The sequence below is a fragment of the Puccinia triticina genome, chromosome 9A, assembly GCF_026914185.1.
Source record: "Puccinia triticina chromosome 9A, complete sequence".
NCBI classification, from domain to species: Eukaryota; Fungi; Basidiomycota; class Pucciniomycetes; order Pucciniales; family Pucciniaceae; genus Puccinia; species Puccinia triticina.
This window is the reverse complement of record NC_070566.1, coordinates 6,309,943-6,332,874: the sequence shown is the minus strand read 5'-3', so window position 1 is coordinate 6,332,874 and position 22,932 is coordinate 6,309,943.

The following is a 22,932-nucleotide window of genomic DNA, read 5'->3' as shown; positions in this document are numbered from 1 at the left end:
GTCATTTTTTATGCACGGAACACCAACCGGAACCTTCATGTTGACTAAAAGGTTTTTCATCCAGCAAATTTGTTTTGCACACACATTGATGGCGATGAATTCAGCTTCCGTTGTTGATTGCACCACAATCGACTGTTTTTTAGATTTCCAACAGACCACATTTCCTTGAAACGTAACAACATAGCCCGTGGTTGATTTTTTTGTCAGGACTAGACATAGCAAAGTCGGCATCCGCATACCCGATAAGTTCGCAAGGAGATCCACGAGCTTTCAACTCAATGCCAAGATTTTTTGTTCCTTTGATATAGTGCAAAAGATGTTTCACTAGGCTCCAATGATGTTGAGTCGGTTTTGACGAGTATCAAGACAAAAGATTTGTGGCAAAAGCAATGTCCGGGCGCGTATGTATGGCTAGATAATTAATGTAACCCATAGCCTTTTGCATGATTGAGGCGTCAAACGGCGTAGATTTGAGTTGCACTTGATGTAACACATTAGTTGGCAAAGGGGTTTTGACAGAATTAGCATTTTCCATGTTGAACGCTTGAAGAATCTTCTCGGCATACGCCTGATGATGCAAAACAACCGAATTAGTTTTCCACTCCAACGTATAACCCAGATGCTGGCTTGGTCTTTCTTTTACTTTAATCTTATACAATTTTTCAAGTTTCAATAGAAAGGATGTAATCAGGGACTTGGTTTGACCTACAATCAGGCCATCGTCCACATACATATGTAAAAATAATGTCCGATCAGCATTGAAGAACAACACATCATCCATTATCGACGGAGTGAGACCAAGTGAGCGCAACGTATTGGTGAGATGATTTTTCCACATTCGAGGAGCTTGCTTCATTCCGTAAAGCGACTTGTTCAATTTCCATACCCAGTCTTCTTTGCCCTCAACTTCAAAACCCGAGACTTGTCAAACATAAACATCAGCATCCATCTCACCGTGCAGAAACGCAGTTTTGACGTTGAATTGATAAACCTCCCATTTGTATGTCACCGCAATGGATAGAAGAATTTTGAAAGTTTCAATACAACCAACCGACGCATACGTTAGATAATAATGCTTGTTCGGTTCTTGATGATTACCGAAAACAACCCAGCGCGCTTTGTACCGTATAACTTCATTGGCTTCATTTAGCTTTCAACAAAGAACCCACATTCCTCCAATAATTTTTTCCCCTTTTGGTGGCGGAACCAGATCTCCAGTGATATGAGCCAGCTGAGAAGCATGTTCATTCGTCATGGCTTCAAACCACAAGGGTTTCTCTTTGGGACTCGCCAGTGCATCCGCCATTGTTACTTCCTGAACTAAGTTGACAACATCCGGTTGCTGATCCATAGTCATTGTCGAATTTTGAGTAGGGCGTCGCTTGGTTGAAACAATGTTAGAGACATCAACATTTCCGCGAATCTCCTTCAATGGTTTATCCGAAGTCCATTCCCAACTTGGCTTCAATCGGCCAAGAACTTGCTCAGAGAGTTTAAAGTGCCGACCTTGATTAGGATGTGCATCAGCTGAGTCCGCAACATGATTCGGACGAACAGTGTCATTTGTTCGTATCTGTTGCGCTGCTTTTTCAGCCCTCAGCTGTTTTCGACGACGTAACCACGTTGATTTAGTTTCCTCCGAAACATCCGAATCCTCATCACTATCAGTATGTCGCTCCAAACTCTTCAGTCCGGCGCCATGCTCCTGATCATTATCATCATCTTCGGACTGAGACTCATCAGATGATTCGGACGACGAAGCAGAAGTTGAATGTTTGCTTTCTTCAGACACCGATGACTTGGATGAAATATATTTGCCTGGAAGTCGAGCTATCAGTCGAGGAAGGCGACTTTGCGATTCAGTAACAATTTTTGGAAGAGACTTTAGATCTTTGGTTGGTTGAACCTTCGTTGAATTGACCTGGATTGAAGGAACTACATAGTCACGGCTAATGACCACTCGATGCAAAACTGAATCATAGAACCTAGTCGCATCCGAAAAAGGTTCAAAACCGAGGAATTGAAGTTCAACTCCTTTCGGTTGGAGCTTGAGTGAATCGGACCGATGAACCACCACCCGTGCTCCAAACGGAATCAACGGCATACTTGTGCGATCCGGTTCAATCAGGGCATTTGCTTTGGCTAGTGCTGAAGTTGGCGAGATCCAATTTATTGATGAATGTGGCAAAACATTCAGTAAAGTTGACGCATGCGACGCTGCTTCATGCCACATAGATTGTGGAATCTGAGACTGCAATAACATGCACCTCATCTTCTCAAGTAAAACTCCGTTAAATCGCTCCGAAACACCGTTTGTTTGTGGACAATTTGCTGGTCCACGTTCAATTGAAATTCCGAGTTCTTGAATTTTGTTCAGAAATTTTGTTGAACTAAACTCGCCGCCTCGATCGCTGTGTAAGTAAGCTGGTACACGTTGCACTTTGTTATTTAATTCCTCAAACAACGACAGCAATTTGACTTCAGACTCAGACTTTGCTTCCAGCATATAGATTCGATTAAAGCGAGTTGCATCGTCAATGACTACCAAGATATAACGATAGCCCAATTTCGACGACTTGTAGGCCAGAAGCAATCACCGTCATCAAGAAGAATTTAAAACTACTCAACACTCACATTGATATTCTCCGCGGGGAACTCACTCGTCCTGAAATTAGGATCATTAGATTACCAATGACAGACTCCATCCAGTCATGTGACAACATCTTGAAGCTTGACGGTTCTAAGGAAGACAATCCTGATGAAGAACTTGTCCCATCCCTGATCTACACTGGTACACGCCAGCGCACCCTTCAAGTTCTTGAGGTGTTGGACCGAGCTCGCGGAACGCCGGGGAACCATCTGAACCCTTGTAACTCCCTCGCTCGCCGCTACCACGCTTGCACGGGCGAATTGGACAAACAGGATACTATTCTCGATTTTGCTCAAGAAAATGTCCCGATCCTCTCGTGCACCCTGGCCCTCGGAATGGGGCAGAACTGGAAGCTTGTGCGCCAGGTTGTCCATATTGGGCGTGGAGATCCTTCACTCATCTGCCAGATGGTAGGACGATGCGGGCGTGATGGTCGTCCTGGGTTGGCCATCCTATTTGTCGAGCCAAACCGCCCAAAAGGGAAGAACAGTGTTGCTGACTTCACGCCTGGTCAGAAGCAGTCAGACGAAGACCGGATGGATGCGCTCGCAGTGACGCCTGTTTGTCTTCGGATAGCTTTTTCAATGGATAACCTGCAAGTTTTTTTTCTGAAGAGTAGTGTTTGTTGTGTTTACGAACTAACTGAAAACTACATGTACTTCAGGAATGGATACATCCCCCTAGACAAGAAGGACCCTTTTTACCAAGCTGAAGTTGAACGCGAACGACTCAACGGATTCCCACTCTGCATGTGCTCCAATTGCATGGAGAATGAAGCTACTGGTGCAGATTATGAAACAGTTGAATAAAGAAAATTTTACCGATTACATCTCAAATCGAGTTTCACTAGCGGTTGGGCCTACCGTGCAATACAAGAGAAAGTACACAACGACTAGGAACGGACCAGTAACAAAAAAACAAGAGCAACTCAGGCTAGCACCCCTCAAACAAATGTTGAAAAACAATTTCCAAGTGTTCTTTGAAGCCACACTGCGTAAGGGAGAGAGCGCGGTACCTTCGGATTTTTTTGGCAAAGACGAGCTGAATGCTATCGTCAAGTATTATGGCCAGATTGAATCTGACAGCGACCTTCGACGTATCATCAAAGGCGAGGCGCTTGCAGGGCAGCTGAAGATGCTGATGAACACGATCAGGAAGTTTTGATCGGGGAAAAGGCCGCAGGATCATTTAGGGACGTGGCCGCAGGTTGATTTTTGTGGTACGAACGGTGGGGAAGAGCAGGCAATTGAACATAAGATGCAGGTGGAGGATGGAGAAGTAGGATTTGGAGTTGACGTTCAACAGCTGGCATCTACTACGCCGTCAAAGCAACCTTGAAAGAATGCAGTATTCCCCAAGGTCCAGCGGCAGCGAGACGAAGCGGCGGCGATGCAAACAAGGATCAGAGAGGAAAAGACAGAAGCACGACGACTTGAAAAATTGGCTAAACATAAACGACTAGCTGCGCAAGCGGAAATAATGGCTACAGTGAAAAAGGATCATGGTCTGCTCTAGTACTGTTATCATAGCTCATATCGAGGTATATCGTTGGTCGGATTGGCCATTTCTTCATCATCAATTTCCGAATCGTACGAGCAAGGCATATGTAGTTTGAACCGGCTTAGTTGAGGGTCGACACCGATTTCCTTTTGGATTTTCTTGTACCCAAGAAGATACGAGTTTGCAACACGCTTCATTTTATCGTTAGTCTCTTGTACCTTCTCAGAAGTATGGCTTTCCCCACTATCACTATCACTATCCTCATCCATCATCTCCGCATCACTTTGACCCAAGATATCGTAGCTATTAGCCATTTGAAGAAAAACATTCAATGATTTTGCAGTCATGACGTTTTTGTGTGTTTGGGTGAAAACAGTAGCCCCAGTGTCGAGGCGAATCGAGTGCATCATATCTCGGAGCTGAGAAAAAAAGAGCATTAATTTATATTGGAAGGAGAAAATTATCATTTGGACTGACCAGCTGGATATTCATTGAATACAACCTTTTCAAACGTTCAACTTGAGTTCCAGTGCCCGTTTGATTAAAGAAAAACTTGAGCCAGTAGTTTTGCAGCTTGAGATAGAAATCCTTTGCTACAAAATGATTCTCGCGCCCACTTGGTGAGACTAATAACAAATGTCAAAAGAGTTTAGCAAGAGATGGTGGTAGCAGTTCGGTAAGAGACAGCACTAAACAAGGTAGATAAGAAGAGTAGTTGCGCAAGCCCTTTAACAACTGCGACATTACACTCCAAGTCTTCCTTGTATTTAAGTGGCGACCTATGTCACCCGACTTCATGGCTTGGTTGGCTTCTACGACGGTGGAGAATTCCTGAAGCTGAATCAGGAGATTATGGAGCTTAGGTGATTTCCGTTGGGCTGCTTGGTGCCGGGCCTGACCGGTACAATATTGATTGTAGAACTCATCAATGATAGAGTTCCATTTGGAAGTCGGAATTTTTGGACGTGGGTTGGAGGGGTCGAATTCATTCATCCTGTCTTCCTCCGTTCCCATAATTTTCCTACATTTTGGTGAGATTGATGCACATTTAAGATATGATTCTTGGTTTTTTATACACATAACTTTTGTTAGACTCACTTCAATCCAAATAATATGGTAGCTTCATGAACTTTCTCAATGTGATTGATCATCAAGGAGAAGTCCTTTTTGGGGAAGGCCTTTGCATTTGGAATTCCAAGTGCCTCCAAACATCGCCACGCACCAGTATCCATTGAATTCTGGTTGTCGCCAAAATGAGCCTTGAAGATACTGCTTGCAATGTTCCACAAAGTGTGGGACGCGCTGAGCTGAAAATGTATATTGTGAAGGCTGTGCTGTGCGTATCTACTTGGTGTCCGGAGAGATCGGAGACAGTTGAAGTTGCGACAGGTAGCCAAATCGCCGTCCATTAGTTGCAAGCAACCAAAAAAGTTGTTGGTGTTGAGGCCAGTTTGAAGTGCAATTGAATCCAAGACTTGTCCCATCCCCTTGGCACTATTCTCTGAGGCATCCATGAGCATGAACATCTGGATTTCCGGTGGTGTTGACGAAATTTTCTCAACTGGAGGGGGGTCTAGGGGAACAGCCTGTACAGTTATGGTGTTCAAAGTTGATTTGCATAATTTTATGCATGCATAAATCATAAAATCATAAAATATTTTTTGCTGGGGATATGACTGTCTGATGATGTAATACAAAATTTCCTCACCAAAATATTTTTATGATTTTATGATTTATGCATGCATAAAATTATGCAAACCAACTTTGAACACCATAAGTACTTTGAGGTTGAGCAATGTACTCATGCAATACACGGGCAATCTGACTCTTCCAGACAGCCTTGTAAGACTCCTCAGATTGAAACATCCGAAGCTTGATCTGGAATGATGGTACTTTCTTCATTGCCTCGTTGAAAGCATCCATTGTGAGTTTGGAAGCGTCCAGTGTTTCAATGAGCTCAGCCAATGGGAACTGGGCATATCCCCATGTTCCATGAAACATGCGAGTACTGTGGCCAATAGATTGTGTATGGACATGCTGCTCAATGTTGAGATTATCAATACAAATGACTGGGGAGATCACTTGCGACACTTGACGACTAAAAGCGGTCTTCAGTTTTGACTTTGCCTCCAAGGTGAGGGCCCAATTATAAACTAGTTTTGGAATAATTTTAGGATTGGTTTCAAATAAGTTTGAAATATCTTTTTGCTAAATTTTTTGGGATTGAAAATCTCAAAACAACCCAAAACACCTTGGGGAGGTGGTTTGGGGGAAACTGGTTTACCAATACTGTTTTGAATGTGATTACAGCTCAGCATGCAGATGCCCTCCATACACCTGACAAGTACTTCCCCCCCCCTCCCCCCCCCAAAAGGCCACAGAATATGTACTTGCTCAAGATACAACCATCAAGGCTGATTTGCGGGTAATTGCAAAATGGAAACCATGGACGGATAGCCAGGATGCAAGCGCATCTATCAATTCCCGGGACCTCATATGTAGCTTGCAGAATGAGCGAGCTACAGGCTCTTGCAGTTGAACCAGGATGTTGCGCGCAAGAACCAGCACCATGAAAGACCTGAAGGGACTAGGTGTTAGGTGACGTGAAGCTAACTCCACCCTTAACTCCAACCATACACTTATGGAAAAGTGGTAGAACCCCCTGATGATGAAAAAGGGGCCATTGTTATTCAAGGGGAGTAATGCTGGAGTACCACTGGAATTCAAGCATATCTTACTGAATGTCACCTGACACCTATTAACATCATTTTTTTCATGGTGCAGCCTTCAAGGCTGATTCACGGGTATCTATTGACTTGGGAGAGTCGGCAGACATCGGCGGCCAGTTGTCCCGACCCAGGTTGTCCCCCCAAGTTTGTGGGAACGCTGCTGTCGTCGCTGCCATTGTCTTGGCGCATGCAAGACGGACCACTGCTGACAGAGCAACCTGTGGTAGTGTGAGGATCACGTTCAGTTGCGCCAGAAATTCATCCAGCATGGTGGTGGGTTTATAATTTACACTTGGTTTGAGACAGGTTGGAAACATTTTTGGCCCCTGTATCTGCACCACCAAGATAATTTTTTTTGATTTCAAACTTATTTGAAAACAATCCCAAAATTATTCCAAAACTGGTTTATAATTGGGCCCTGAGTGTCTCAAGAGCTGTAACTGCTGTCCGCCGTCCGCATGCCAAACCGTAGTACAGGAGGTATTGATTAACTTGCTCGGTCACACCACCAGCAAGAAATTGAATCCTGTTTCAAAGCTGGAAGCCATTACAACGACGATTTTGAACAAAAGCCACAACACTGCAAACCATTTGCGCAATCTGTACACAGGTTTGTCAGTAAATTTTAAGTCTGGCATTTCCAAAGTGCACCTACATTAGCAGCTTGCAAGTTCCTCCATTCATTTGAGTTCAAGGATGTTTGGTACCCAATTTCTGCAAGGTTGAGCGCTCGAGCTTCTGTAGGGTCTTCATCCATTGCGCCCAACCCAAAATTGTTGGACTCATCGCCTCCAGTGGTGTTGTCTTCGATGAACTACTGTAGGACAGTGGATAGAAGACTATGTAAGAATGGCATACTTTCTGCAATACGAGCATTATCATGTTTCTTTGCAGCTTGACCCAAGAACTCCGCCGATATCTTTGTACTACTCATGAAGCCTCCTTGTGGATAATTGCTGTGCGGGGGGGACTGGGACGCAACAATCTGGATAGCCTGCAAACAAGAGTGGATGCTAGTTCAAATATGTACCTCAAAGTGGCAGGGGTAATAATGGAATATGAATGTTACTTACTTCCTGTAGAACATACAAAGACCATACTTGCTTCCCTTCTGGCGTCTTCTTAAGTTTATCAGCCATATTCTTGAGGAGCTCCATAGTTGTGCTTAATCCAGCATTTTGCCACAATCTACGCCGATTGGCAACAGCTGGATGACGGTTTTTGAGAAATCCAAGCAAGAAATTGTTTTGGGGTTAAGTTATGTTGTTGGATCACTTTGCAGATACTCATCAGTCAGGCATGTTCTGGAATGACAGGTTGCCTTGGCCACCTTGTATCCGGTAACATAGTGTTTTTACAAAGTAGGATAGAGTTGGATAGCTGTTGGTCTTGACGAGTTTTGATGGCAATGGATGGCAAAAATCCGGCGGTGATGTGGTGATGGTCTCACGTAAAACCAGGTGATAAGACAATCTGCACGGTTGATGGCTTATGTATACATAGATCCACAGGATTGAAAGTGCATCAGGCTTGTGAATCCGTGGTGGATCCCCAATTTGAAAACTTCAACATGGCTCTTTTTTGAAAAATTATAAAAAGCCAACGGATGGCGATAGAGAGAATCTGAGGATGCCAAATTGTAGGGAAAAAAATGTAGCACAGGACACACGTGGATCTGGCCTGTGGAGAGGTTGGTAGAGGAGCTATAAAAAATTTAAAAACTTCCCAGCCAAACCAACTTTCTGCTCCCGCTTAAATTTTGTGATAATACACAAGTCCCTCCCTGCGGGAGGGCTTCGCCGCCAGCCAGTGCTACACAGCGAGCCTCCCACCAGGGGGTACTTGTGTTAAGTTAGGGCCAAGCCCCCAAGACACCATGGCTGCCTGTGCCTGTGGCAGCCCGGAGGCAACACCTGGCGGCCACCATGCTGCCCTCAGGCCCTGGAGAGTCTGGGCTAAATGGATGGCTCACTGGGATCCAGCCATGCCGGCCGTCATCGCTTCTCCCTCCAGGAGTTAGTATGACTGATGGTGAAGCCATCTCGGTCACATTATACATGGGGCTGTTACAATGACCCCATGTTTCATGTTCCAGCCCAGAGGAGCAATCTGATCCAAGCCACGCCCACCCCACCCGCAAAAGCGTGGCTGCATTCATAACCAACCCAATCGTATCATGGAGGACGGCAACCAGCGCATCAAGACAGATGGTAAGGTTGCATCAGTGAATCACTCTAATCATGTCAGAACTGACCAACTGTCCTTGTTTGTTGATTCTAGACTACATATACAATGGTATGAAGTACCTATGTAAGTCCTGCCCCCTTTCTAGGGGGAACATCAGTTGGCTGCGTCACACACACACTCCGGTACACCGACTTAAAGTTGATCTTTGGATGGCCCAGAGGGCCGATGCTCAGGGTAACCAGTCTCAAGGGCCCCCGCAAGCTGCTGGTCCCCAGTCTCAAGGGCCCCCGCCACTTGCGGAACCAACACTTGATCAAGAGGATCCCACAACAGCTGATCCATTGCAATATGAGGACGACCTCGTTGATAGCCGATTTTGGAATGATATTGAGGCCACCACTAACAACGCCAGTACAATTGACGACAAGCTCGAGGAGAATGACAATCCACAACCGCCTGTAAACCCCGACGCCGACTGGCAAGAGGTGATGAACAACGAGCTTCACAATATCTCTTTGGCACCCGCTGGGATTGCTCACTCTCACTCTCAAGCACGGCCAACTAATACGCGCAGTGGCCAGCCCCCCTTGGTACCCATTCCGGAACCAGTGGGTGTGTTGTTGCTTTGCCTGCATTCCATTAATCCATTATTAGGCTAATACAAACAACTGACTTGGGTATTTCAGGAACTGATTGGTTCTATGATTGTTGGTCATACCCGGTCAATGATATCAAGGACAAAGTACGACAAGATATGCACAGTGTTGCGTGTTAGTGGTATTAAACTCCCCGCATGGTTGACTGTGCGCGCTTCAAGTTCCCGAATCAATCTCCTCTTGGGTTCAAAAGTGCAGGCCAGCGTCTCTGTGTTTGACACATCCTATTTTTTGCTGAGCGCCAAAAAGATTATTTCAGAGGTGAGTTTTGGGTAGTTGGTGGAGAGGATTGGTAAGTGTGACACTGAGTGAATGCAACCATTTTTTCAGGAGTTATCAAACCCCCAGGTCACTGATCACATTGATTTTTATCCCAAGCTGGATGATGATAATAACATCCACAAATTTTCTCAATCATCCAAGTGGCTCAGACTCCTATCCCCTGTCCAGCGCCCCCAAATGTTTGAAAATAAGGGCAAGCATTTTTACATTTTTGAGCCGGCACAGTTGACGTCTCTAGAGGTGGTTGTCCCAATCTTTCTGTTCAATTACCAGGGAACTTTACACACAAAGTGCATTCAAATCAACGAATCTAATGCGCGTAATGTGAAAAACCACCTTAAAATCTCAATACCTGGGAACCTGGGCTTTAACAACACCAGTTTGAGACAGATTCCAGCGCATCTTTTTGCACGTACCTACAATTCAATTATCATGATTGATAGTGGGCACCACCTCTCTGAAGCATGTGGAGGGAAGATTTATGGTGATTGTTCTAGTCCCGCTGTTAAAATCCCAGCTTCCGCTTGATCACCATCAAATTTTCCTTTTCCAGAAACGTTTGCGGGTAGCCAGGCGGATACAGTGATTAAATTCCCCAATCCGTGGAGGAAAATTGCCAATGGACGTGTGATCTGTGATGTCCCCATCTCCCTATATTCAGATGTGTTGGATTTCTGTCTTTCCACTCACCCCTAAAACCCCTTCACTTTCCCTTCTCCCTCCATTCCACCTACTTTATCCTCCTCTATGGGCTTGTTTTCAGATCAAAGCTATCCAACACTTATGTTGCCCCCTTTCTATGTGGTCTGTCTTTTATTCACAGTCATGCTTCTTGCTTACTGATCTTGTAGACTTTGATCCCTGCTCAGATTAGACTGTTAGCTTTCCTTGTTTACTGCTTATCCTCTAGATTGCGTGCATCTCTGATGTGGATATCAATATACCTTTTGACATGTTACACTGAGTTGAGAAGTTTCAAATTCATTATTATTTTATTCATTATTATTCTCAAACCACAAGTTGATGCCATGTACATAGTCTATTTAACCATAGCCTAGTCCAAAGCAATCAACCCATTGGTTCTCTCCTTCTTTTTTCTGCCCTTGAGCCATTCCAGTGAAAAAATCCTCCTCTCACTGTCCAGAATATCCTTGCCGCTTCTCCGCCCCTTTTTTGGGCCCTTTGGTCAAAAAATCAACAAGATGACACTTCAGGGAATGTATCCAAGCAGTTTAACAAGCATATCTCATTCTACTTCACCTTGGCTGGGCTCCCGCCGCAAATATCTAATCAAGAATACCACTGTCATTTCCTGGCAACTTCCAATCTTGCAAGTGCATGTGAGAAGAGACTAGGGTAAAACTCCATGAGGAAAACTTTGTTGACCTGCCACCCAAGTTTGCGGAATTAGACGAAGCGGCCAACATTGACCAACTGGCTCAGTTGCAAATAAAACACCATGATTTTATCACCTTAGAAAGTTTTGTGGTGGTCAGTAGATCCTGACATGACTAGAGAAACATGGCCAGATTTCTAACATGCTGACTGCCCACTGAAAGGTGTCTCCACGCTCAACGGAAGCTTCACAGTCTCGTGTGGCGTGTGTTGATTTTTTGTGGCGGGTCCAATGGCCTCAAAGGTGTAGATATTTTGCACGGCTCACGGTATTTTGGTTGCACAAGGTTGATGAGTTTTACGCAATGAGGCGGATAACACAGACAACGCGCCATGTTCTGGTCAATGTCATGGTTTTTCTGACCACTTGACTTCTGTCCTGGTGAAATTAGTCTGCTGCTGACCACCTTGTACACAGGATATCCAAGCAACAATCAACGTTCAGTACAACTGCAACCTCGCCGGCTGCCCAGTAACTTTAAGTCGCAAGACAATAATGGAACGCCAGGAGACTTTGGTCAAGTCCTGGGAGGTGTTGCATTTGGACGCCAATAACTACGTGATCAATGCCGCCTCATTGCATAATCAGCCTAGCCACCAGTCAATCTCCGCGCTTCCGGTACTTAGATTCAGTAAGCTCCAAGTTTTGATTTACTTGATTAATTTATTTTGGGTGTGTAGAGACTGTAAAATGAAGATGTGTCTGGTGAGAGTCAAACTCACGACCTCAGCTATGCTGAGACACATACTAGAGTGCTGCCTTTACCAACTAGGCTACAGACGCTTGTGACTGCCAGCTGGGTGGTTGGTTGGTAGTGCTCATGGGTCGATCCAACAGCCCTCCATACTGTGGTGATACATCATGGTAGCAGACTAACAGACAACTCAACACCCCCCCTTGCTACATGATGGGAAGTGGGGATTGACCCCAAGAGAGAGTGGGAATGAGACCCAGGAAAGATGATCAGCGTAGGGATTGAACCCGTGATCTAGATGTAGGCTTATAGGGGTTTGCGTGGTCTTACAAGTAAGCATTCACAAATTCATCAAGTCTCTATTGTAAGCGAGTAGCGCTCAGGTAGCTCTGGGCTCATAACCTGTAGAGACTGTAAAATGAAGATGTGTCTGGTGAGAGTCGAACTCACGACCTCAGCTATGCTGAGAAACATACTAGATGTGAGCCTGAGTCTCTTATGTGACAGCAGGACACAAGAAAAAGGGGGACACTGATTGAATTCCTTGGGATAAAGAAATACAAGCAGTGGAGAGAAGAGGAATAGAAGAGAGAAACTGAGAAGAGAGAAACTTGATCTGTTTGAATTATGATTTAATATGGGCCAAGCTCTACCTGGAAAAGTAGGCTGTCAACTGTGCTAGAGATGCAACAGTCTCCACTCACACCAAGGAAACGGTGGTGGGATTCAGAAGTAGGTTGACTACTCTGCTCTGGTTTTAAAGGTCTTAACAAGAGATAACCTGTGGATCTTTTGGAGCAGAAGAGAGAAACAGAAGCAGGGAGAGAGCAGTCAAGAGCAACAGAGTTTCCTCTGAGATAAACAAGGTCAGTAGAAGAGGGTACTTACTGTCAATATCCTGTGGTGATACTGGGAGTGAAGTGGCCTCTGGTTAGTGATCCTGGGTGTCTCTGGGGTATGGTTCTGGTGTACTGAAGTCTGTGGATCGTCCAGCTGCATGAGGGATCCTGACTTCGAAAATTTTCAAAGTTGGATGACATAATCACACATGTACATGTGGTTGGGAGCGCTCAGGCGCGACTACACGGCGCTGCTGCGCATGTGTGTCACAAACCACAAACTCTATGAAGGAGTAGAGATATTGTAATATGATCAGTGAACACTAGGGTCAAAATTGCATGAGAAATCAGAATCTGAAGTCAAAACAACCTTATTTCTTAAGGTTCAAAAGATATGAGCACATTTAGTTATAAAATGGAGATAAAAGGCAGTTTTAGGTCAACTGTGTTGACTCTAAGGCTGACACTAGAGTGCTGCCTTTACCAACTAGGCTACAGACGCTTGTGACTGCCAGCTGGGTGGTTGGTTGGTAGTGCTCATGGGTCGATCCAACAGCCCTCCATACTGTGGTGATACATCATGGTAGCAGACTAACAGACAACTCAACAGGGTGTTGATTAATCAACTCCCTACTTTCCAAATTCCAACTCCCAAATGGATTTGACATTGAGGACCGGATTCTGACGTCTGCACGGGGTCCTCAGCACCAAAAATGGACCTGCGTTGTGGTAGACAGAAAAGTGAAAAATCAAAAGTTTTTTTTCATACATATATTTACTCAACCTAGGCCTCTAGATACCACCAAATGGACCTCAGAAATGGATTCTACGGCCAATTGAAAGCCCTAGTCACCATTGGAATCGGGGGTCTCCTTGAGCCTAGAGAATTTTGAGAAGAAAAAATCATATTTTAATGTAGCAGGGAGCTGTAATACCGCTTCCTGTGCCCCATTAGCCACAAAAATTTAAGAGCATGATGCTGCATGTTGAAATTTATGGCCTGATAATTTTCATAATTTTCTCTAGCTTTTCTCATGTATGTCAAATAGAAAATCAACTCCCTGGTCTCCAGTCCTGAGTGATGACTGTGAATTTGTTTTAGCTTGATTCAAGCTATGGAAGCTCCTCATAGCTGTCAGGATTCAAACTTGTCCCCTTTAAAGAGGTATATATATCATTTAAAATCCAATTTTTATTTTATTGGGGGCAAAATGGGTTTTCTCCCAAGAAGATTTCAAAGCAACACAAAAAACAAGAAAAACTAAACCAAGGAGTATTGAAGCATTGTTTAGTTAATTCAGTTCTTCATCAATCACTTTATTCTAAATTCAAAACCAGTGGAACACTAGATGGATCTTGAGGAAATCTTCTGTCCCATTCATCACGATTTAACTGGATTACATTCTCCCATTCCTTTGCATCCTCGTTTTTCCATATAAACCAATGCGAACTAATTTTGGAGCTGGATAAATGCTTCCCTCAAAGCAAAAAGCATTAAAGTGATACCAACCTTTGATGTATACAATCAGTATTGGTGGATTGGTTGTTGGGCCGTGCAACAAGGGAAGATAGGTTGAGATGATCAGGTTTGAAAGGTGAATAACAGGTCTTTGGAATGCATTGGCCAGAAGATTGCCATGCTGAGCAAAGTTCATCCAGTATTGAGTCAATCGGGCTGGGGAACAGAAGTAGTTGATGTTTAATTTTAATCGGTCAAAGGGAATTGAATCGGAAATGGTTGAGATGTACTTTTTGTCCTTGTAAAAATCATTATCCTCCATCCGTTTTATCATTCCCTTTTGAATTTCACGCTGTGGAACTCCATCCGTGCCAGGCGGCGGCAGTTGTTGGATGCCCTCCAGGGATTGGTCAAAGAGGAGGATGGGGATCTGAGCGATGAGGTATGAGGGGGGGGGGGGTTCAATTTACGACGGCGTTGAGCGCGCGTTGGCGGGGTTGTTTGTTGAGAAGAGGGGAGAGAGAGGATGCCGGTGGAAGCACCGGTGATTGAGGTATAAAGGAAGAAGAAAGAAGGTTGGGACTCGGGAAGAAGACCAAAGACAAGGAAGGTCTGAGAAGGGAGGATTGTCAAAAAGCGCCGAAAGGTGGTATCTGAGTGAATGGCAAGATCTGGTACGCCACGTGCGTGATTATAAAGGTCTTTTACGGATCTTTGGGATTGATAAAGCTCAGAATACTCAGAATAGTGATGAATACTGATGATCAATAAAATTTTGATGGGAAAAAAATATGGTTCAGAGTGTCTCCCATGCCGCCCCATCATCTACACGGCAGGGGTACTTCTTGCCGCAACCTCGGGTGGATCCAACGGGTCGGGCTTGATCTGTGAAACGGACGTGGGATCCACCGTTTCCCACGTGATTGTGGGCACGCTGTTGGAGATGGACAGGGGTCTTGATTCCTTGTCACTCCCATGAGAAAAAGTCAGAGGACTCCACGCAAGTAGATTGAATCTCGGTGGAGTCCAGGAAAGCGCTTTTTTGTTTGCATCAAAACCACACACTCCATTTTTTCTGTGTGGCTTCCACGGCTTGCTGTCTTTGGCCCACCTTGATGGCAAGCAAAAGACCGGCACTGGCCTCCCTGGCCCTCACCAACCACATCAGACCACCCCTGCCGCGGAAAATATTGTGAGACACAAACAAAAATTTTCACTTGGCTGCTCAAGCCTGCTCCGAGTCCCCAGAATAATCCCTTCCACCTCCGAGTCTGAGGCTGTGGCTTGCTCAGAGTCAGACATCTCCACCTCACCACCTCATCACCTCACCACCTCACCCCTCACCCCTCACCCCTCACCAAATAATGTAAAAAAAAAAACAAAAGCTGACCTGCTTCTGCTTCTTCCTCTCATCAGCTGAATCTAAAGTACTGCAAAAAAGTCAAAACTCCAAACAACATGAATCTCTCAGCTGCTCCAATCAGCCCCAATCTTTCAGTTATGTCCAAAAAGACCATGGCAGCCGCCCAACAGCAGACCACCCCACAACTCTATGGCCTGGGCAATTGTTGAAGTGAGTTGAGGCTGTCTGAACAAGGCAGAAGGGTGGCGCTATCTGACTTCTTACATTAAGGTCTAGCACAAGCGTTAACTCAGCGGTGATCAGTGGCAACAGCCAATTATTATTGCTCCCGTATCTACCCAGACATCCCGTTTGATGAAGCGCAAGTTGTATGCACTACAGTCGCCGATCCCCTTGTACGTTGTTCCGGGCACCCGCCGGTGTGGTAGACGGAAAAGTGAAAAATCAAAAGTTTTTCCTCATACATATATTTACTCACCCTAGGCCTCAAGATACCACCAAATATACCTCATAAATGGATTCTCCGGCCAATTTTACCCCTAGTCACCACTGGAAGCATCACTGGAACCCCGCAGGATTGGAAGTTACACCCTCTTGGACCCTCATGGACACGGCCAGCCTCAGTCATTAATCTGTCACACCCCTCAAGTCACCTTTCCCAGGTATACGCATACTCAGCCCCAGCCAAACACGTACTCTTTTCTATCCCTCTTATCTCCACTGCATATGCAGGGGACCAACCCCATTTCTTCTGTATTTGACATGTCCCCGCTTCATTTATGCACCTCTTGCAGCTGCATGCAGTCTTCTGACCCCATTTCTACATTCCTTGCATTATTCTGACACCACTCATGCACCCCTTACATGAGGTACCCCTGTATTTGACATTTCCCCGCTTTGTTTATGCGCTCCTTGCATTAGTATGACATCATCTTTCATTTCTCACCCCACTTTCTGCCTGTATTTAGTATCTTCTGACACCACTTGTACGCAGCCCACCAGCTAAAATCCCTCATCCAGGGTCCCCCTTGTAGCTAAAATCCCTCACATTTGTCTATGTAAGGAGCTCTCTCTCCCCCAGTTGTTTTTCCCTCAGTTCAGTACCCACCAGTTATACAGATATCACCCATTAGCCATTATCATCACCCTTACACTTTTATAACATACCATATCATCCCTCTTATCTGCAATAACCACTGAGGTCACCCTCATATTCTCATACTCTCATATCTCCTGGCTGCATATCACGCACCTGTCACAAGTTACCCGGTTCTTGGTTCAACTCCCAACTGAGACATATACCCTTCTCAGCCCAGACACTCCTCTCAACTTCTTATATCACCCTCTTGAGGACCTGTGTTCAACCCCCACCAGAAACATCAAGTCAACTTTCACCCTTTCCGTCATCATAAACCCTCTCAACTCTCACATACCTGTCATCAAACAGCTTCATCTGGAACTAGACCAGACCTATCACTTGATTAAAACTTGCCAAGCTTAGCTTGGTGGGTCTTGTTATCTGATAGTATAGAAGGGCAGAGTTTGCACCTCCATCATCCCCTTCTCCATTCAGCAAAAGGGTTTCACAACCACTTTTGAGTCTTACACCGGCCACCTTTTGGACTGCGCAAATGGTCGCTAGCCAAGCACGACCAGCTGAAAGGTGTGGGTGGCTCAGCAAGCCGGGTCTCTTGGGTGGCGAATACGGGCACGGAGAAGGCTGGCGCACTTGTGACACCGGATGGGGGTCTGCAGTACGGACAGACCTCGTGACCATCGAGCTTGACGGAGCACAGTTACACGGGGCAACGGTCTTGTCAATCAGCTCTGTGGCACTCGAGCCCCAGCCGCTTTTCTATCTCACACTCCGTTGGCCATTTTTTGGGAGTAATCCTACAACAGCCCTCCCATTTGTTTCCATTTTTTTTGTGTCCCTTATTTGGATGTTTTCTTTCTTTGCTGTGTGTTTTTTTCCCTTCCCCAATTTCTCTCTTTGTGATATGTACACTTGTTATTGCTTCTTTTCTATTTAACTCTCTCTGTTTGTCTCACCAGGACTACACAATGCAGTGACTGGCTACATACCCCAGCAGTATCTGCCATATCTGACAGACATGAATTAATCCGGTCTGATGTGACCAATGAGCCTATCTGTGGTAGAGCGCACCGCGTGGAGAAGCCATGGGTCCTCCAGCAATGTTTGTATCCACCCCTGAGATATGGGTGGTGACCTTGAAATACCCTGGACCGTCACCTGCAGGTCCAACCTCGCGCATGCGGGTTCCCAAGGAATCCTCAGAGATTTTCAGTTAGGTGCACGTGGAGGTACTCCCAGGGTGCAAGTTTGGACAGAACTTAGACTCCGGGCGCAGCACGCAGCGGGACCTTCATCATACACCCGTGCAAGCACAACAACAACCAACCGCAAACAGACAAAACAAGGAAAAAACTCAACAACAACATAACAAAAAGGACCAACCCTCCCTACTACTCAACCATCCCAAAGCGCGCAAAGAAGAAACAAAAGAAACCTCAACCAAGAAGGTGAAAAGAGAGAAAACAAAGAAAGGAAGGAAAAAAAATAAAAAGGGGAAAGAAAACAGGAATCCAGAATGTGTTGCCATGTGAAAGAAAGATCCAAATATTTGATGGTCAAGCCTGAGTTGATCCGCCCTCTGTGCCCCGCGCGCTAAAAGTTGAATCTGAGCCCACATGTACCAAACTGAACACCACAACGCCACAATCCTTCTTCTAGCCTCATGCTCACAGCTGCCAATCAGAAGCCGCAGTGACCATCACCTTCAACATTGAATAAGTTTGCAATACCGTTCCTCAACCTTGCAGGCACCAAGGCATAAAAATGATGGGCCTGCCATAAGAATGTATGTAAATCAAATGGATTTTTAGCCTGAATCAGCAAAACAAGTTACATGAAAGAGTTCTTATGAAATCTTACCTAATTGAATTTTACCCACTTTTAGAGTTTTCTTTTCATCTAGAGGAGCATCTAGAGTTTTCTTTTTGTCTAGAGGATCTGTTTTCTTTTTGTCAAGAGTATCCAGCTGAGAATCCAAGTTGTCGTCATCTAGAGTGTCCTTTGCCTGGTTTTGATGAGGCCAATAATAGCTAGACTTATCGCATTGGTAAACAACTCAAGTTGAACCTTTGAATGGGTATGATCTAGCCGCGGCAATGGAGCCTTTTTTGAGGGACCAATTCTGGATACTGTCGTAGGGCGCCGGAATTGTGCTATTGAGTTCAGAGTTGGTGTTTTTTGTGATTTCATCTTTGAGTGGAGGATCTTTGTCAGTTTTTGGCGCCGGAATCATATTACTGAGTTCAGAGTCAGCGTTTGATGCAGTTTTGTCTTCCAATGGAGGATCTTCATCAGTTTTCGGAGGTTTTTCACCATTTTTTGTGTCTGGTAAGGCAGTAGCGGCGAGTCAAGGATCCATTATTGTTTGTCGGCCAGTTGGGAACTTATAAGTAGATGATTTGACACCATATTTTGTGTCCGTTAAGGCAGCAATATCAGCGAGTCGAGGATCCATTATCAATTGTTGGTGTGGTGAACAAAAGAGGTCCCTGCGTAGAAATGTCAGGACCTCCGCTGCTCCAAGATGTTTCCCGGGTAAAGTCGGGTGATCTGGGAAACTCCCCTCTGCTCCGCAAGTACGTGTAGGGGCGCAATGAAAAAAAGACAGAGTCCAGAAACGTATAAATAATCCGCAAAACACATAGGCAAGCCGCAATAACCGTGAAATCCGCCTGTAAAGTACACAAAAGATAAGTTCTGCAAATATAACATCTCCGCCGTAAAGAATCTGTACCAGAGTAACCATAATCAAGTAAAGTCCGTAAAAGAAAAACCACATGAGATCCTTCATGGATGGAGGAAACTCCCCCCCCCCCCCCCTCTGTACAAAAAAGGGAAAAACAATGTGAGAAAGAAAACCATCCTCTTCCGCCCGCCTCTCACACACGCCATCCGCCAAGCCCCGCTCCCACAACCACGCACGTCATCCGCCCATTCCGCTCTCACGCAGATCTTCTGTCAACGTCGCCGCACGTCATCGCCCACCGTCTGACTCCTCTCGCCTTAGCTTCCTCGCCCCTGTCTAGGCGAACCTGAATGTAGCCTAAGCAATGCAAACTCAATTTGGTTGCAAGGCAGGAAAAAAACAATATTCAAATCCATACAGCCAAAAGGGGTATGAAAAAAACACATTTGAAGGTACCTAGCCAACGAGCCGGGATGAGCCCACACATAGAAACCGGCCCTCAGAGCCGAGCAACCAGGCGTGATTCCTCACCGGCATGCCGGTGGTGCTGGCTGCCCGCCAAGGAGAAGGTTTCCTGAGACAGCCGGGTATGTATCAGGCAAGCGGGCACACCCCGTACATAGCTGCTCTCTGCAAGAACGTACAATGATATCGCCGAGGAGGAGGCCTCTCCGGCGAGCGGGTCTTTTGACTGCTTGCTGTGGAGGAATCTTCCTCGGAATCATCCCCGGCGAGCGGATCGCCACTTGCCCGTGAGGATTTCTCCTACGCAAGCACCTTGCACCTGCTTGCTGATAAATCTTCCTCGACAAGCAGTTACAAGTGATCTGGGGCAATGGAAGAATATTCATTCCGGCCGAGTACAAAGGGCGCCAGCGGAAGAAGCCCCAAGTGTATGTATAACATGTATCTGCTTGACCGAGATAATTCCTAGACCTTGGCAAGCAGGTGTCATTTCCACATCCAAGGGCAAGAGGAAGCCTGCTGGGCAAGCGGAAGGGAATCCATCTTTGCCGAGTGTGTGCAAAATTGCTTGCCGAGGTCCTCGGCAAGCAGGCACTCATTACTCCCGGGGGCAAGCCAAAAATTTGTCCCCATCAAATATGTATAAGGGTGTTGCCCGCTTGGTTGGCCAGGGACCCAATTGGGAGGTTCAATAGCTGAGGTTGATCCTCCATCAAGTGCATATCTATGGTGGATTCTCTCAATCCAGAATTGCTTAGGTTAGATTCAACTTGCCCCTGTCTAGCCTTCAATGCCGGGATCCCACACGCCCCCTCCGCCGCAGCTACGCCTGCTGACATAGCCCGCTTTGGCTGCCTCGGCTTCCCCCGGTCACAGCCTATACTATCCAGTCCGTGCCGGCCTGCTTAAGTTGAGTCCAGCTCCGCCGCCGCCGCACCGTTGAAATAGCCCCGCGCACCGCCTCGTGAACATTTTCCGCACTGTGCCGCTCCAAGCCACACTGCAAAAAAAACTGCGTCAAATGTGAGAAGTTGACATGCGGCAACTCTGAGGAAGCTTGTGGTGTTACACCAGTCTTACTCAAGGTTTGACTCAACCCAAGCTTCAATGCACAGTCACTGTGCACCTTGCACAGTGACTGTGCCAACAAAGGCACTTCTGCATTCATGTGGAGTTACAATGGCAGCTTGGCTTGAGTATCCTGCATGTCAACTGCAAGCAGTTGACCAAGTTATTTTTGCAGTGCCAGTCTTGCGGAATCCGCACCCTGCAACCTCTGCAAACCTGTGCAGACAATTTGGGTCCCCAACCCGGCTTTAGCATCACATTGGCAGAGTGAGAAGTGACAAGTATGATGTACTGGTATCTTAGCATATGAGTGTGAGACACCCGGGGTTCAATCCCCTTCCCAGCTGCCTGCTCTTTAATCCCCCTAAGGAGACCCGGGTATAATTCTTTTTTCATTAATTTTGTTGAGGCTGCGTAGTGTTTTTTTTCTCTCCTCTTTTGTTTTCTGCTTCAAACCTGTTTCCTACATATCACAGCTTGTGACATCTGATCTTTGTAGTCACCTGGAGCAGCAGACGTGGAAGGCTCTCTTTCCTCATCCTTCCACAACCATCATCATCCATTCTGCTGTTCCAGGTGAGTGTTCCCTTGTTTCCTCTTTCTTCTCTTTGTCTTTCTTCTCTGATGCAATGATATCCTTCCACAACCATCATCATCCATTCTGCTGTTCCAGGTTCATCACCACAACAAATTTTTCATAATTTTCTCAAGTGGGAAAGAGAGCCCCCAGTACCTCAAGAAAAATTCAGAGAGGTGATAGGTAGTGCCTATGACAATATATGGAGCAATAACCACAGAAAAGCTAGCTCTTCTTGTGCAGTGCGCGAAGAGCCGTTGCAGCGGCGCGCACTGGGGCCTGGACGTCGAGACAACGACTCTCACAGTGCGCAAAGAGTTTCCGGCAGTGCCCAAAGTAAGTCCGTAATTAATTGAAGAATGAGCTACCAGCTGCTTAAAATCTGTCTGAGACAAATGAATTCTGTATAAATAATTAAAAATCCATAATTACATGGACAACTGCTCTTTTCGCGCAGCACTTCCCCACTGTAGGGCCTGTGAATGCTGTGTGAAAAAAGCAGTTAACAATGTAAAGGGATTTTTAATGTAAGGCACTGTCTGGGAGGACAATAATCATGAAATAGCCAATCAATACCTCCGGCCATACCGGTTCACTTGCATGACATTGGCTTCCTTTTATATTTGATGTGCCACAAATTTTGCCCCTGGAGACCTAGAAAAATGCCATTGTGCAACACCAACAACCTTTCTGAGCTTGTACATTTATCCAAATTCAGCTCACAAAAATTTAAGCTGTCCCTATATTGTTTCCAAATGTAGGCCGCGCAAATCAGCAGAAAAGGAATCTGTTTCTCAAAGCTCGCCCAACTTATTTCCAAACCCGCCAGTCTTGAGTGGATTCTATTTAGTATTTACTGCCGACCCTGGACTACTCAACTTCCCAGAACAGCTTGTTATTGTTCACAACTCGCAGAACCAAGCCCTGTATGCAATGTTTCCAATTGAGCCGCCTCTGGTAAAAGGTATTGAAAATTTGTTGCCTGCAGGCTTTTCTCTTCCATAGCTATCAAACCCCCTTGAATTACCACCAAGGCAGTTGAGCCGCCTCTATAACACTTGTTGGAAATTTTTTGGCTGAGTTCTTCCCATTTCCATCCTCCTCATATGGCCTTTGCCCCAACACCGTTCATACCACAAAACTCGCGCCATTGCTGAGGACCAGCTGTGTCCCCAGAAACAAGCATGTGGTCCAGATTTTTACAACAGTCGACTGAAACGGTCTAATTAACTCCCTTGAATGCCAGTACACATTGCCGCCATCATGTCCGGATTGTGGGGCACCT